This window comes from Fukomys damarensis, unplaced genomic scaffold (assembly GCF_012274545.1).
Source record: "Fukomys damarensis isolate Sample0158 unplaced genomic scaffold, DMR_v1.0_HiC HiC_scaffold_38, whole genome shotgun sequence".
Lineage (NCBI taxonomy): Eukaryota > Metazoa > Chordata > Mammalia > Rodentia > Bathyergidae > Fukomys > Fukomys damarensis.
Window position 1 is genome coordinate 79,249,119 of NW_022900950.1, and position 12,003 is coordinate 79,261,121.

The 12,003-nt window shown below is 48.3% G+C and overlaps 1 non-coding gene across 1 annotated transcript; it reads left to right on the forward strand.

The window, feature by feature from the left end:
• Positions 1–2,891: 2,891 nt before the first annotated feature.
• On the forward strand, positions 2,892–3,025 carry LOC117284701. Its single transcript, XR_004515771.1, has one exon. It is a non-coding gene; the product is annotated as a U4 spliceosomal RNA (small nuclear RNA).
• The last annotated feature ends 8,978 nt before the right edge of the window (positions 3,026–12,003 follow it).

Consider the following 12,003-nt stretch of genomic DNA (forward strand, 5'->3'; position numbering starts at 1 on the left):
TTGCACTGGGGGGGGTGGGCATGGCGCCACTGAGCCACATCCCCAGCCCTTAACTAGTCTCTTATTGGTGGGTTATTTAGGTTGTTGAAAGGCTTTATCCTTGGAGATGACACACTTCCTGGTCAGAAGGTCTGTCTGTATAAGTGCAAGCTGCTTCCAGGATCGTTTCTGCCAGGCAGGCTGCCCTCAGAGACGTTGCATCTCATCAGACCCCTACAGCGGCAGTGTAGGATTTGAGCCATGTAGAGATGAGGTGGCTTCAGATTCAGCTCAGTGGCCATGCCTGGCAGGTGTGAGGACCTGAACTCGGTCCCTGTTGGGGCGCCTTCCTGAAATACTTGGCCTACGTCCCCTCAGTAGGTGAGAGTTGTGTGTCCAGTGCAGTGTCTGTGTAGATTGTTAAGCTCTTCTGTAGTTCACGCTGGTGGTGCAATCTAGACATAAGAATGCTCAGGTTTGACTCAGTAATTTAGTGTATGTGCTGCCGAAGCGAGCACTTGACTCAGTAATTTAAAAGAAAAAGGATGTAAAGATTAAAAAACTTTGTGTGTATAGATATTATCTTTTTTGTTTGTTTTGTTTTTGGGGGCAGGGTCTCACTATGTAGTTGTTGAGACTGACCCGGAACTCACTATGTAGCGCAAGCTGGTCTCAAACTCACAGTGATCCTCTTGCCTCAGCCTCCCGAGTGCTGGGATTATAGGTGTGCAGCACCACACCTGGCTTTAGATAGTATCATTTTAATATAAACATTAAAAAAAAAAATCTCACCAGTTATCCAGTAGGAAAGTGGTTAAGTTAGGATCTTAGTTTCATAGGCTATGATGTGATGGCTAAATGATTATGAAGGCTATAGTGACATAAAATATTTATTAATAAAAAGACCAGGGGCTGGGGATGTAGCTCAGTGGTTCTGCTGCCTGCCTTGCAAGCACAAGGCCCTGACTTCAATCCCTGGTACCAAAAAATAAATAAATAAATAAATAAAAAATAAAAAGACCAACATCACTTGGTATCTAAATTGTGAATATATTACTACATATGGAAATGTATGGCCATGGACTGGAATGAAAAAGAGAAAATGAGTGAAGATTGGATGTTATGATGATAAAATGATGGTGGGTAAATGTACTTTTTTTTTGAGGGGGGATCCCGGGGATTGAACTGGGGTCCTTGTGCTTGCAAGGCAGGCCACCGAACCGCTGAGCTAAATCCCTGGCCTAAATGTGCTTTTTTTAAAAAAAATCTTTTACCATTATAAAATTGTGTGGGCAAAAGTAAAAATAGCCATTTATAGTTTTAAAGATGTACCTTCATATTGTAAACATCTTTAACTTGTGAAGACACCTTGTAGGTTATGTGTGTAAATGCCTTCCCTGCAGTCTTTCAAGATGGCTATAAATAGCTGCTGCTTAGAGTTTTTAAGGGAGAAGCCTCTGGTATTTGGGAAACATCACTGGCCACCATGCCAAGAGCTCACACTTACAGCATCTCACAGTTACCCATTGAGGGCAAGTATTTTTATGAGTTAGTTTATAGACTGAGAATGTGCAGTACTTTAGAGTGGAAGAGGAGAAGCTTGTGGAGCCCGAGTGCCGGGCAGTGGCCAGGAGTCGCAGCAGGTCAGTCAGCTCCTGATCCCCGCTGCGCCCGAGGGGAGTCAGAGGTGCAGTCCCCCAGGAGACCGGAATGGCTGCGTCGTGGGAGAGCAGGGGCGCGGGGGATCAGCTGGGTTGGTCTGGGCAGCCTTTTTAGATTTCCTTTTTTTTTTTTTTTTTTTTTTTTTTTTTTTTGGTACCAGGGATTGAACTCAGGTCCCTCTGCTTGCAAGGCAGGTGGCAGAACCACTGAGCTAAATCCCTAGCCCTTAGAGGCCTTTTTGAGAAGGTGGATTTGTTTTGGAGAGAGCAAGGTGAGCCTGTGCCTTGGAGGTGAAGCAAGGATGCTGCTCTACATTGGATCTTGCAGGCATCGTCACTTTAAATTATGGTGACTGGAAGTGTAGACAGGGAGTGGTCTGCAGTGCGCAGTGAGGACACTGCTAGGATACTCTGAGCTGCTCCATCTGTGAAATGGGTATAATATCGCCCTTCTTGCACAGAGCCCGGCACCAGTGAATGCGACTCAGAACTATCAGAAGTGTGAATGTTGCTTGTCCCTCCCACTCCCCAGCTCCTCCTCTGTGTTAATTCCACCTTTGGGCCAGCTCAAGATTCTAGGGAGATGGCAAGAAGCTTGTCTGTCCCAAAGGTGAGGCCTGTGCAGTGCTATGGTGTGGAGCCATGGCCTGGTGCGGCAGCAGAATGTGCCTGTGCTCCTGAGCGCCCCCTTTCCTCACCCCAGACCTCTCTCAAGGAGCTCATGACAGCATGCCCCCCCTTACAGCTGTGGCAGGATGCATGCTTGGTAAGCTTTTTTATGTCTCAAGAGATCCCCCCCCCACGTAGTTTCTTGACAATAATTCATTTTACAAACGTTTCTGAAGAGCCAGTTGAGGCTGGACCCTGAGATTTCAGACTTACTCCAAGGGGAGGATTATTACTACAAACGGAGGGGAGAGGAGGCATGGAAAAGGGACAGATAGGGGAGCAGTTGTACCAGAAGCTAGAAGGAACTTGTCCAGTAATCTTGTCTTACAGAGTGCTAAGTGCTGCTCTAATTGCATGGGAGTGCCAGTGTAGATCTCGTGCCAGGGAAGTGTGTAGCCTCTGCCGGCTCGGGCCAAAGCTGTGGAAGTGCCGTGTAACTCTAGAAGGCGCAGGTCCACACTTTATAGTTGTTCACATTGTCGCTACTTCTCACAGCCTTGACCCCTCCAGCTGCAGCTGTACTGGTGTTGATCTCACCCTTGATGACCTGTCCCTGCTGCTCTGCACTTTACTGCAACCTGAAGCTTTGCACAGTGGCAGTGTCATAGCCACTGAGGTTTATCTGAGGCGCGGTTATTGCTAATTGAAAACTTCCCAGTTTATTGCAGCCTGGGATTGGGTTTTGCACCTGGAACTGTTAAAAATCAATATTTTGTTTAGCACAGCAGTAGCAACATGAAATATTTTGAGTTTTACTTGCTAGTGTGCTAAACTTGGCCTATTTAATGCTGGTTAGGAGGAAGATTCTTTTCAAAACCATATCCAGCCGGTGTGGTGGGCACGCTTGTAATCCCAGCACTTGGGAGGCTGAGGCAGGAGGATCGCTGTGAGTTCGAGACCAGCCTGGGCTACATAGTGAGTTCCAGGTCAGTCTCAACTACATAGTGAGACCCTGTCTCAAAAACAAAAACAAAAACAAATATCCAGATTAGCAGTTGATTGTGGTCCAATCAGCAGACCATAGTAGGGACTTCACTGGGGGTGCAGGTATTGCTGTAATATGTTAGACTCACGTGCTCTCTGTGTATCGCATTTTGTGCTGGAGGTGGAACTCAGGGCCTGTGAGTGTGAGCATGTGCACCGCCACTGAGGCGTAGTGCAGCTTCCGTTTCGTTTAGCAGCCTTTGTGTGCAAGGTTCTGGGCTGCCATCTCACTGTGTCCTGCAGGGGTTCACCTGGAGCTGTTTTTAGAAGGCCTGGGCACAGTTATCCTCGAAGGTAAAATAACGAGGTCTCTACTCTTTCACTTCAGATTCCATTTCCAAGGTGTTGTTTATCTGTCACTTATCACCCGTCTGTTCAGAGAACCCCTTTCTTCCCATTTTGGAGCTAACTCCAGGATGCGATGCCTTGACTAACCTTGCCCTAAACTTTCAGGCTAGCAGGTCAGAGCTGTCTTCCCGTGCCTCAGTGGGGGATGGCTTTGTCACAGGGCCCTTCCTGCCGCTAGATGAGTGGCAGAGATGCCGGTGAAGCCTTGTGGGCACGAGAAGAGGCACTGACATGTCCCGGCCTGGGCCCCCAGGGCCTGGGCTCATCTCAGTTGGAATTCTCCACCTGGTCCCAGGGAAGTCCGGAGTGGTGTGGTGAGGTGTGTACAGGAGCCCCAGAGCAGGACAGGGCAGGATGTGAAAGTGAGGAAGAACGAAGAGTAACAAAGAGAATAAAGAACAAAAACAGACAGTGATGCTTCAGGGTTTTGTGCCTGAGCAACTTGGGAGAATGCTAGCACAGTTAATGGAAATAGAGGAGTTGCAAGTGATTTTTAAAAGACAGTATAGCCAGGCACGGTGACGCACACATGTAGTTGCAGCACTTGGGGAGCTCAAAAGCTTGAGCCCAGCCCAGGCAACTTAGTGAGACCTGGTCTCAAAGTAGAAACATGGGAGCCCAGGGTTCGCTGGTGCAGAGACCCTGGGGTCCCCTGCTGCACCCCCAGGCACTCAGTGGAAGTGGAAATGCATGCACTGGGTCCTGCACATGTTGGTTTTGAGGTGTGGGTGGGTACTCCGGGTCCTAATGTTCGTGTCCCTCAAATTCTTTGTCAAAATTGTTTGTTCCTCCGAACTCAGTTCAGCTGCCATCAGTGACTGTCTTTGCTGCTTGCTTTGAAAAAGCAGACTGGTCCCTCTCAACTCGTGGACTTAGTGTATTTCTTTTCCTATGGCAGTTCACGTATTCTGCTAGCCGTTTTTCTACTTACCCACTTACCAAGTTGTGTCTTGGGAGCAAAGAGCAGCTGTATGTGTCCCTGTAGTGTTTAGCATGATACTGCGTGCATCTGTAAGTTTGGTAAATGTTTAAATACATTTATTTGAGCCTGCTTTTTTCCCCAGCTAGTATTACCACATAAAGAAATATAAATTTAAAGGGCCAGAGATTTAGCTCAGTGGTTCCACTGCCTCCCTCACAAGCGCAAGGACCCGAGTTTGATCCCAGGTACCAAAAAAAAAAGAAAAAAGTTGGGCATAGTGGCTCATATCTGTACTCACAGCAGTCTGGGAGGCTGAGGCAAGAAGACTGTAAATGCAAGTCCAAGCCTAGGCAGTTTAGCCACTTAGCAAGATCTTGTCTCAAAATTTAAAAATTTAAAAATGGCCTTGGGGTGTAGCTTGTGTGAAGGAGCTAGGGTGAATGCTGAGTACTGCAAAGTAAAAGAAAAAATTTATTAGCAAAATATATAAAATTCTTTTTCACATAAATTTGTCTCTTTGAAATTTCAATGGTTATATACTTTTTCTTTGTTTATTTTGAGACAGGGTTTCATTAGGTAGTCCTGGCTGGCCTTGAACTCACTGTGCAGCTCAGTCTGGCCTTGAATTTGCAGCAATCCTCCTGCCTCAGCCTTAGGAGTGCTGAGATAAGAGGCACCCAGCCTCTTTTTGTTTGTTTTTGTATCAGGATCAGGGTTCAACTCAGGACCTTGCTAAATCACCAGCGAGTCTCTTTGAAGCTTTAAGAATTTGCCTATTAAAAAAAAAAAAAGAACTTGCCTATTAACAATTAAGTATAATTTATCTTATCTGTACCTGTGTCTGTGTTTATCTACATTTGTGTTTTCTTTTCAGGATTATCTTTTATTTTTACTCCCAGGGACTCTCCTGTATATATTGTTTGTTTTCTCTACTAGTTCCAGTTTAGATTTTTGAAGTTCACTGCCAAGAGAGGTATGACATATTCTACTAAAAATATACTATTTTTTGTTGTTGTTTTGCTTTTGGTATGGGGATAGAACTTGGGTCCTTGCACTTGCAAGGCAGGCTGCGGTGCCACTGAGCTAAATCCCTGGCTCCAAAACACATTTTTATCACAGGAAGGCAAGATTCTTTTTTTATTTTTTTCCCTTCTGACAAGGTCTTATTGTGTATCCCAGGCTGGGCTGGAACTCAGCATCTTCCTGCCTCAGCCTCCTGAGTGCTGGGATTATGGGCCGATGCCATCACATCCAGTTGAAGGGAGGATTATTTTTATTTGTTTCTGACATTGTACATGATTTATTCATCATTTGTGGCCCCTTCCACTGACATGTCTTTTATTAAATTCTTGCTAAACATTTCTGTTCTGTCTTGAGAGTGACCAGAAGGCTGTCCCTGCCCACGCTGAGCCCAATGCCTGGCCTGGCCATCACTCGCCGGTCATGTACCTTTGATCTCAGGATCTTGAAGATCTTTATTTTTGCTCGTTATTTTGGTGTTTGTCCCGAGGGGAAATGTTTGGCACTGTCTCTAGCTGTTACCCTGTGCCGACCAGATTCTCATTCAGATAAGGCTTAGAGTGCCAGGTTCAGTCTCCTGAAACTATCATTTAGAAGGCCGCTGTTTATAGTTCTTCCAGAGTGCTGGTGCACCTGTCCTTCCATTCTCTCCACCTAACCTAGTTCTATTCCAAGATAAATACTCCCCTGACTGCTCACTGTTCTGTCTTCATAAAAGAAGTGATGACCCTGGGCATGGTGGTGTATATAATCCCAGCACTCTGGGAGGCTGAGGCAGGAGGACCAATCGGGGCGATTCAGTTAGCGAGACCCTGTCACAAACATGAAAAGTTAAAAAAGGGAAGGAGATATAGCTCAGTGTGAAGACCCCAGGTTCACTCACTGGGACACACATGCACACACACATGACCAGATGCCTGTGTGCTAACGCAGTTCATGCAGTGAAATCGGTAATCACAGAGGAGAGTCAGGTGAACAGAAGGACCCTTATTTTGTTTTCTCATGGCCAGAGTTAGCAGCTGGATTAGTAGTGCCTAGATCAGGTGTTACCGTAGCTTCAAAGTGGGCAGAGCTCCCGTTTGAGTTTTTGTCAATTCAGTTTTGTACTAAATGGACCAGCACGGGATTGCAGTTATTAATTTGGCCCATAAATTATGCCTGTCCACAAAAGTAACGAAATTTAACAGTGGTTTTTATTTTCCAAAGAACAGGCTTAATTTGGGAAGAGGCACCTGTAGTTACCCTCCACCATTTTGTTTATTCTGTGAGATCTTCTGTTTCCTAAAAACGTAGCGATGGTTCAGCCAGATCAGAAGTGCTGCCATTTTGAGTGGGTTTTCTTTCTCCATATGATTGTCTGTGGTTTCATCTTGGCGACACTGAGACTTTAATTTGTCCCTTTGGTTGAGGAAGATGAAGGAATTAGTGTGAGTGGAGTAGGACACAGTGGAGGAGAGCCTCTGTTACTTCAGGGTGCTAAGATGTCTTTTAATCCCCGCATCTGTGGTTTCAGATTTCGATCCAGGACAGGGCACCTGTGGCTCCAGGTAACGGCTGCCATCTCTCAGTAGGCTAAGGGGAGTGAGTCAAGATCGAAGGACCTTGTGCTAGCTGTGGTTAAGCAGCTTCGGAATATCCCCTCTCAGCCGTGAGTGCAGTCAGTCAGCTGTGGGCTTTCTAGCTGGTCTCCTATGCGGTTCAGGCTGGCCTTGAATTCAGTGTGTAGCCAAGGCTGGCATCACTCACAGGGATCTGCCCCCCTCAAGTGCTGGGATTCCAGGCCTGCGCCACCACACTTGGCTCAAGAGAGAATTTTTTTAACTTATGAAATTGTAGTAGTGATAGTGTCAAGGCCAGAAACAAGCCATGCTGGAAGTTTAGGATGCTGAAGTTAAAAATTACCTACTATACAAATCAGTTCTTTTTTTTTTTTTCGTACTGGTGATTGAACTCACTACCTGCACTTGCGAGGCAGGCACAGTGTCAATGAGCTAAATTCTGGCCTGAGTTTTTTTCCCCCTAGTCTTCTGTAGGGACACAGTCTCAGTTTGTAGTCCAGGCTGGCTGGTAGCTTCCTTCCGATCTTCCTGACTCACTCAGACTGCCAGGTAGCTGGAGCTGGGATTGTAAATTCATGTCCCTCTTCCTGGCTACAAATCAGATTTTCCTGTGATTTTCTTTCTGAAGAATTGTGGTGATAGTGGGTGAATACTGGTTAGTTATGCAGCTGTTTTAGGCCGTACATGAATGCTGGACTCAATGATGGTGCTTGCACGGGTCTTGTTTTCCAGAGCAGCAGTGTTCACCTTCTAGGTAGGAAGTGGGTTTGCTGGCAGCAGCTGGAGAGCTCAGTCCCCTCACACTGTGGAGTGTGGGCCTTTGACTTCTGCATTGTGCCTCAGCCGAGTTTTAGATTTCTGTGTAGTGATATGTCACTTTATTTATTTATTTTCATTATTGAGAATTGAAGGCAGGGTGTGGTGGTGCGGGCCTGGAATCCCAGCACTTGGAGGCAGGAGAATCCCTGTGAGTGATGCCAGCCTGGGCTGCACACAGAGTTCAAGGCCGGCCTGAATTGCATAGTGCAAACCACAGCACAAAATAACCCCCCAAACCCCAAAAACAATATTACTGAGGAGTGAACCGAGAGCCTTCACACTGAGCTACATCCCCAGCCCTTTTTATTTTTTATTTTGAGACAGTGTCTCACCAAATTGCCCAGGCTGGCCTCGAACTTGTGATCTTCCTGCCTCAAGCTTCCGCTTAGCTGGAGAACAGATTTGCTCCCCGCCCCAATCTGTTGTGACTCTTAAAGTCAGATCCTAGCTCCATGCACTTGACCGGCTTCACCTCTTTCTCTTTGCCTTCCCCCTCATTCTCTTTACTCCAGTAAAAACGAACTTGCTCAGTTCCTCAAATTGAGTTTTCCCTTTACCAGGGATTCTTTTCCTGTAACTCATCTCCGCCCCTCAGGCTCACTGACTCCTACCTACCTGCTGTGGTCCTTAGGTGAGGGAATGGCTCTGTAGCCTGGACTTCCGGCTTCTGCTTTGAAATCCCAGCCCCACTGCCGAATAGCTGTGGTCCTGAGTGCTGCCGCCCATTCTGTGCCCTGAGTGCTAGGAGCCATCCCTACCCGGCACCTGAGTTCCATGGCTCTGTCCTCGTCGCCAGGATGGCGCGGTGCGAGGTAAGGCTGCGCTGCGGTTGGCGGTGCTGCAGCCCCCAGACGGGAAGGGTCACGTGCAGCTGTATTGTTCTGCAGGACACAGCCCTTCCCTGGGTTGGCAGCCGTGGACAGATGTCCTGGCCCACGAGCCCTCGAGCTCAGCTTTCCTTCCTTTCGTGGACCTCATTTGCCTATTACTCTGGGCTTTCAGGGGTCATTTTAGAAGGTGTCTGTGTGCTGGTTTAGCCTGGATCTTGTCATGTCCCTCGAGCTTGTGCAGGGTTGTGCGTTGCCTCTGGGAGAAGAGCCCGTGAACGAAGGACATGGGGTGTCTTGAGAAGCATTGCTCTCTTTGGCAAGGGTTCGAGGGAGTGGGTTCTACCTAGGGCAGGCCAAGCTCTTGAGGATGCTGATGCCGGCCATGAGCCTGGCTTTCTCTGCTCGCTGCAGTGGCCTCTGACCCGCCGCTCACCCAGCCCTCAGGATCTCCTGGCGTTCAGCCCTGGCTGCACTGTAGTCACGGAAGGAGTCGACCTCTCCACCTTCTGTGTTCCTCCCTCTTCAGTCAAGAATGAAAACAGAGAGTAAGGAAACATTGAAGCGACAGTGGAGGAGGTTGTGGTGGTGAACCTGTAACACGCGTGCCGCAGCGCACCCACAGCCCTGCCTGTTGGCATGTGAGCCAGGCCTACGAGTTGTTTTTTCTAAACTGAAACCTCAGTGTTCAGGTGCTTTGGGACAAATGCGTGGGTTTTGGTTGTGGTGTGGGCACTCGTCTCTGAAAGGTTCGCCATCCGTGGAGCAGGCTCCGACCAGAAGTGAGGCTGTTGTCCTAGCTGCCAGCGTGCTGGGGGCAGGCTCAGTTCTGGCAGTGATGGGGGCGTCCAGGTGCTGTAACGCTTTGTCTGAGGAGGCCGTTAGAGGTGCAGAGAGCGCTAGAAGGGTGAGGGCACTGAGGAATCCATCAGATCTTCCAGGGGAGCAGGGAAAAACAAAGATGAACCTACCTACAGCTGGGCCTCACAGCCATGCTCCTGCCTCCCAGCCCAGCCCCAAGCTCAGAGCCTCTGGAAGAGGAGTGCGCGCGCGCGTGTGTGTGTGTGTGTGTGTGTGTTTGTATGTGAGAGAGAGAGAGGGAGAGAGAGAGGGAGAAGTGGCAGGCTCTTCCCCCTTGGAAAGTGTTTTCCCATAGGACAGAAAGCGTGTTATGAAGGATAGTTCATTTTTTTGGGGGGGTACCTGAAATTCAACTCGGGTCCTTGCGCTTGCAAGGCAGTCCACTGAACCGCTGAGCTAGATCCCCGGCCGGATAGTTCATTTTCTATGACAGTATACTAATGGCTGTACTGTGGCTTAACTTGTTTTTTTGTAGAATACTCAGGCACTCTGACTACCCTTTAATAATAGTAATAATGCTTCTTAGTCTTTGTGTTTTTGTTTGTTTGAGACACTCTTGCTCTGTACTTTAGGCAGGCCTTGAACTCAATGCATAGCCCAGGCTGGCCTTGAACGTATGATCCTCCTGCGTCGGACTCCTGAGTGCTAGGATCACAGGTTGCCCCACCATGCCAGGTTAAGAAAGATATTTGATTTATTTACTTATTTATTTATTTTTTGGTTTTTTTGAGACAGGGTCTCACTATGTAGTTGAGACTGACCTGGAACTCACTATGTATCCCGGGCTGGTCTCGAACTCACAGCTTTCCTCTTGCCTCATCCTCCCCAGTACTGGGATTACAGGTGTTCCCTACCAAATCCAGTTTTTTGTCTTTTTAGAAACAGGGCTTTTGTGTAATTCAGGCTGGCCCTGAACTCACAGAAATCCTCCTGTCTCAGCCTCCCAAGTGCTAGATACAGGTATGCACCATCACACCCTGTCTTAGTGTTTGGGGTACTGAGAATTCATTGCCTAGACACGTTTGAAGCAAGGCATGAGCTAATGCTGCCAGACTGGGTAGGGTCACCAGTAAGGCTTGTTTGTTCGGATTCCTGGGCTTTGCTTCCTGGATGTGGGGCAGGAGCACTTCTGATGCAGGGTTTTATCTCCCATCAGATAGGGAGTTCAGAAGCAGGCAGGGAGGATTAGAGTTTCTGTTGCCTGCCAGGGGAAGAGAGATTCAAGGTTTCTAGTTTCTGTGGCCCATCCCTGTAATTCTACAGTAAATCTGGAGCATCCCTGACACTGTCCATGCCCCAGGTATGCAGAGCCCCTGGGGCCCAGCCCTGCCCTGCTTCCGGTGGCGGCTTATTCCCCTGCCCTTCTGCGCGTGTGCAGCAGGAGCCCTGGCCCGTGGAGAGGTGGGTGGAGGAGAGTTTACGGAAGGGTTACCGAGGACCGGACTGAGTCTCCCACTGAGGCAGTTCTTCGCTTCTCATTGCTTTTCTTCACTTGGTGCTTTCTTTGGTTTTATCTATCTGGAGAGTTGGATGCTAAGTGCACATATTAAAATCAATTTTGTATTTTGCTCACAGCTTTTGTTTTAAATTTTTGCCATTGTTTACACTTGACCTGCAGATGATTTTCTTAATGTATATCAGGGTTAGAACTTGTTCACCAGCGTCCTAAAGCCTGGACGGTGGTGTGGAGAGGGCGAGGACCTAGCAGTGGAGGGAGCCGCGGTTGAGAAGGCGGGGTTTCTGGTAGGAGTCTGTGCTTTTCCCTAACAGCCCTGGGCAGGGTTGCTTCCGGTTCCCTCTGTACTCAGTTTTGTTTTTGTTGTTCCTAACTTTTGGGTTTAGGTGGTTCTTCTGCACTGGGAATCCAGTGAAGAATTAGCATCTTGGTACTTTTGTGATGCTAAGGATGTTGCCAGTTTCAGCTGTCCCTGCTGTTAAAGTACGAGATTCTCCTCCAGGTGTCTCCACAGGCCCTGTTTTCCAGAGGCAGACTGCGTGTGCTTCCTTGTCCACACTGTTGGCGGAGCTCTCAGGAGCGACCCTTTCATGGCCCCTTGTCCTTCCCGCTGTGCGTTGTTTGAGGGATAACAAACCCAGAAGGGGTGAAGTTCAGGGGCAGGAAGTGGTGGGTACTGACGGAGATGAGGGCCCGGCCACCCTGAGGTGTCCTGTGTCCTGTACTCGCGCAGAGCTGCAAGGCTTTCCCTGGAGGAGCACAAGTAGCTGTGCGCATCGCTCTGGCTACCACTCTGGCTACCACTCTGGAATGCCTTCTGTACACTGAGTGCTGTGCTGGTGTGGGGAGCAGAGGGACGAGACGCAGTCTACTGGCAGGGAGCTCACAGTGCAGTGGA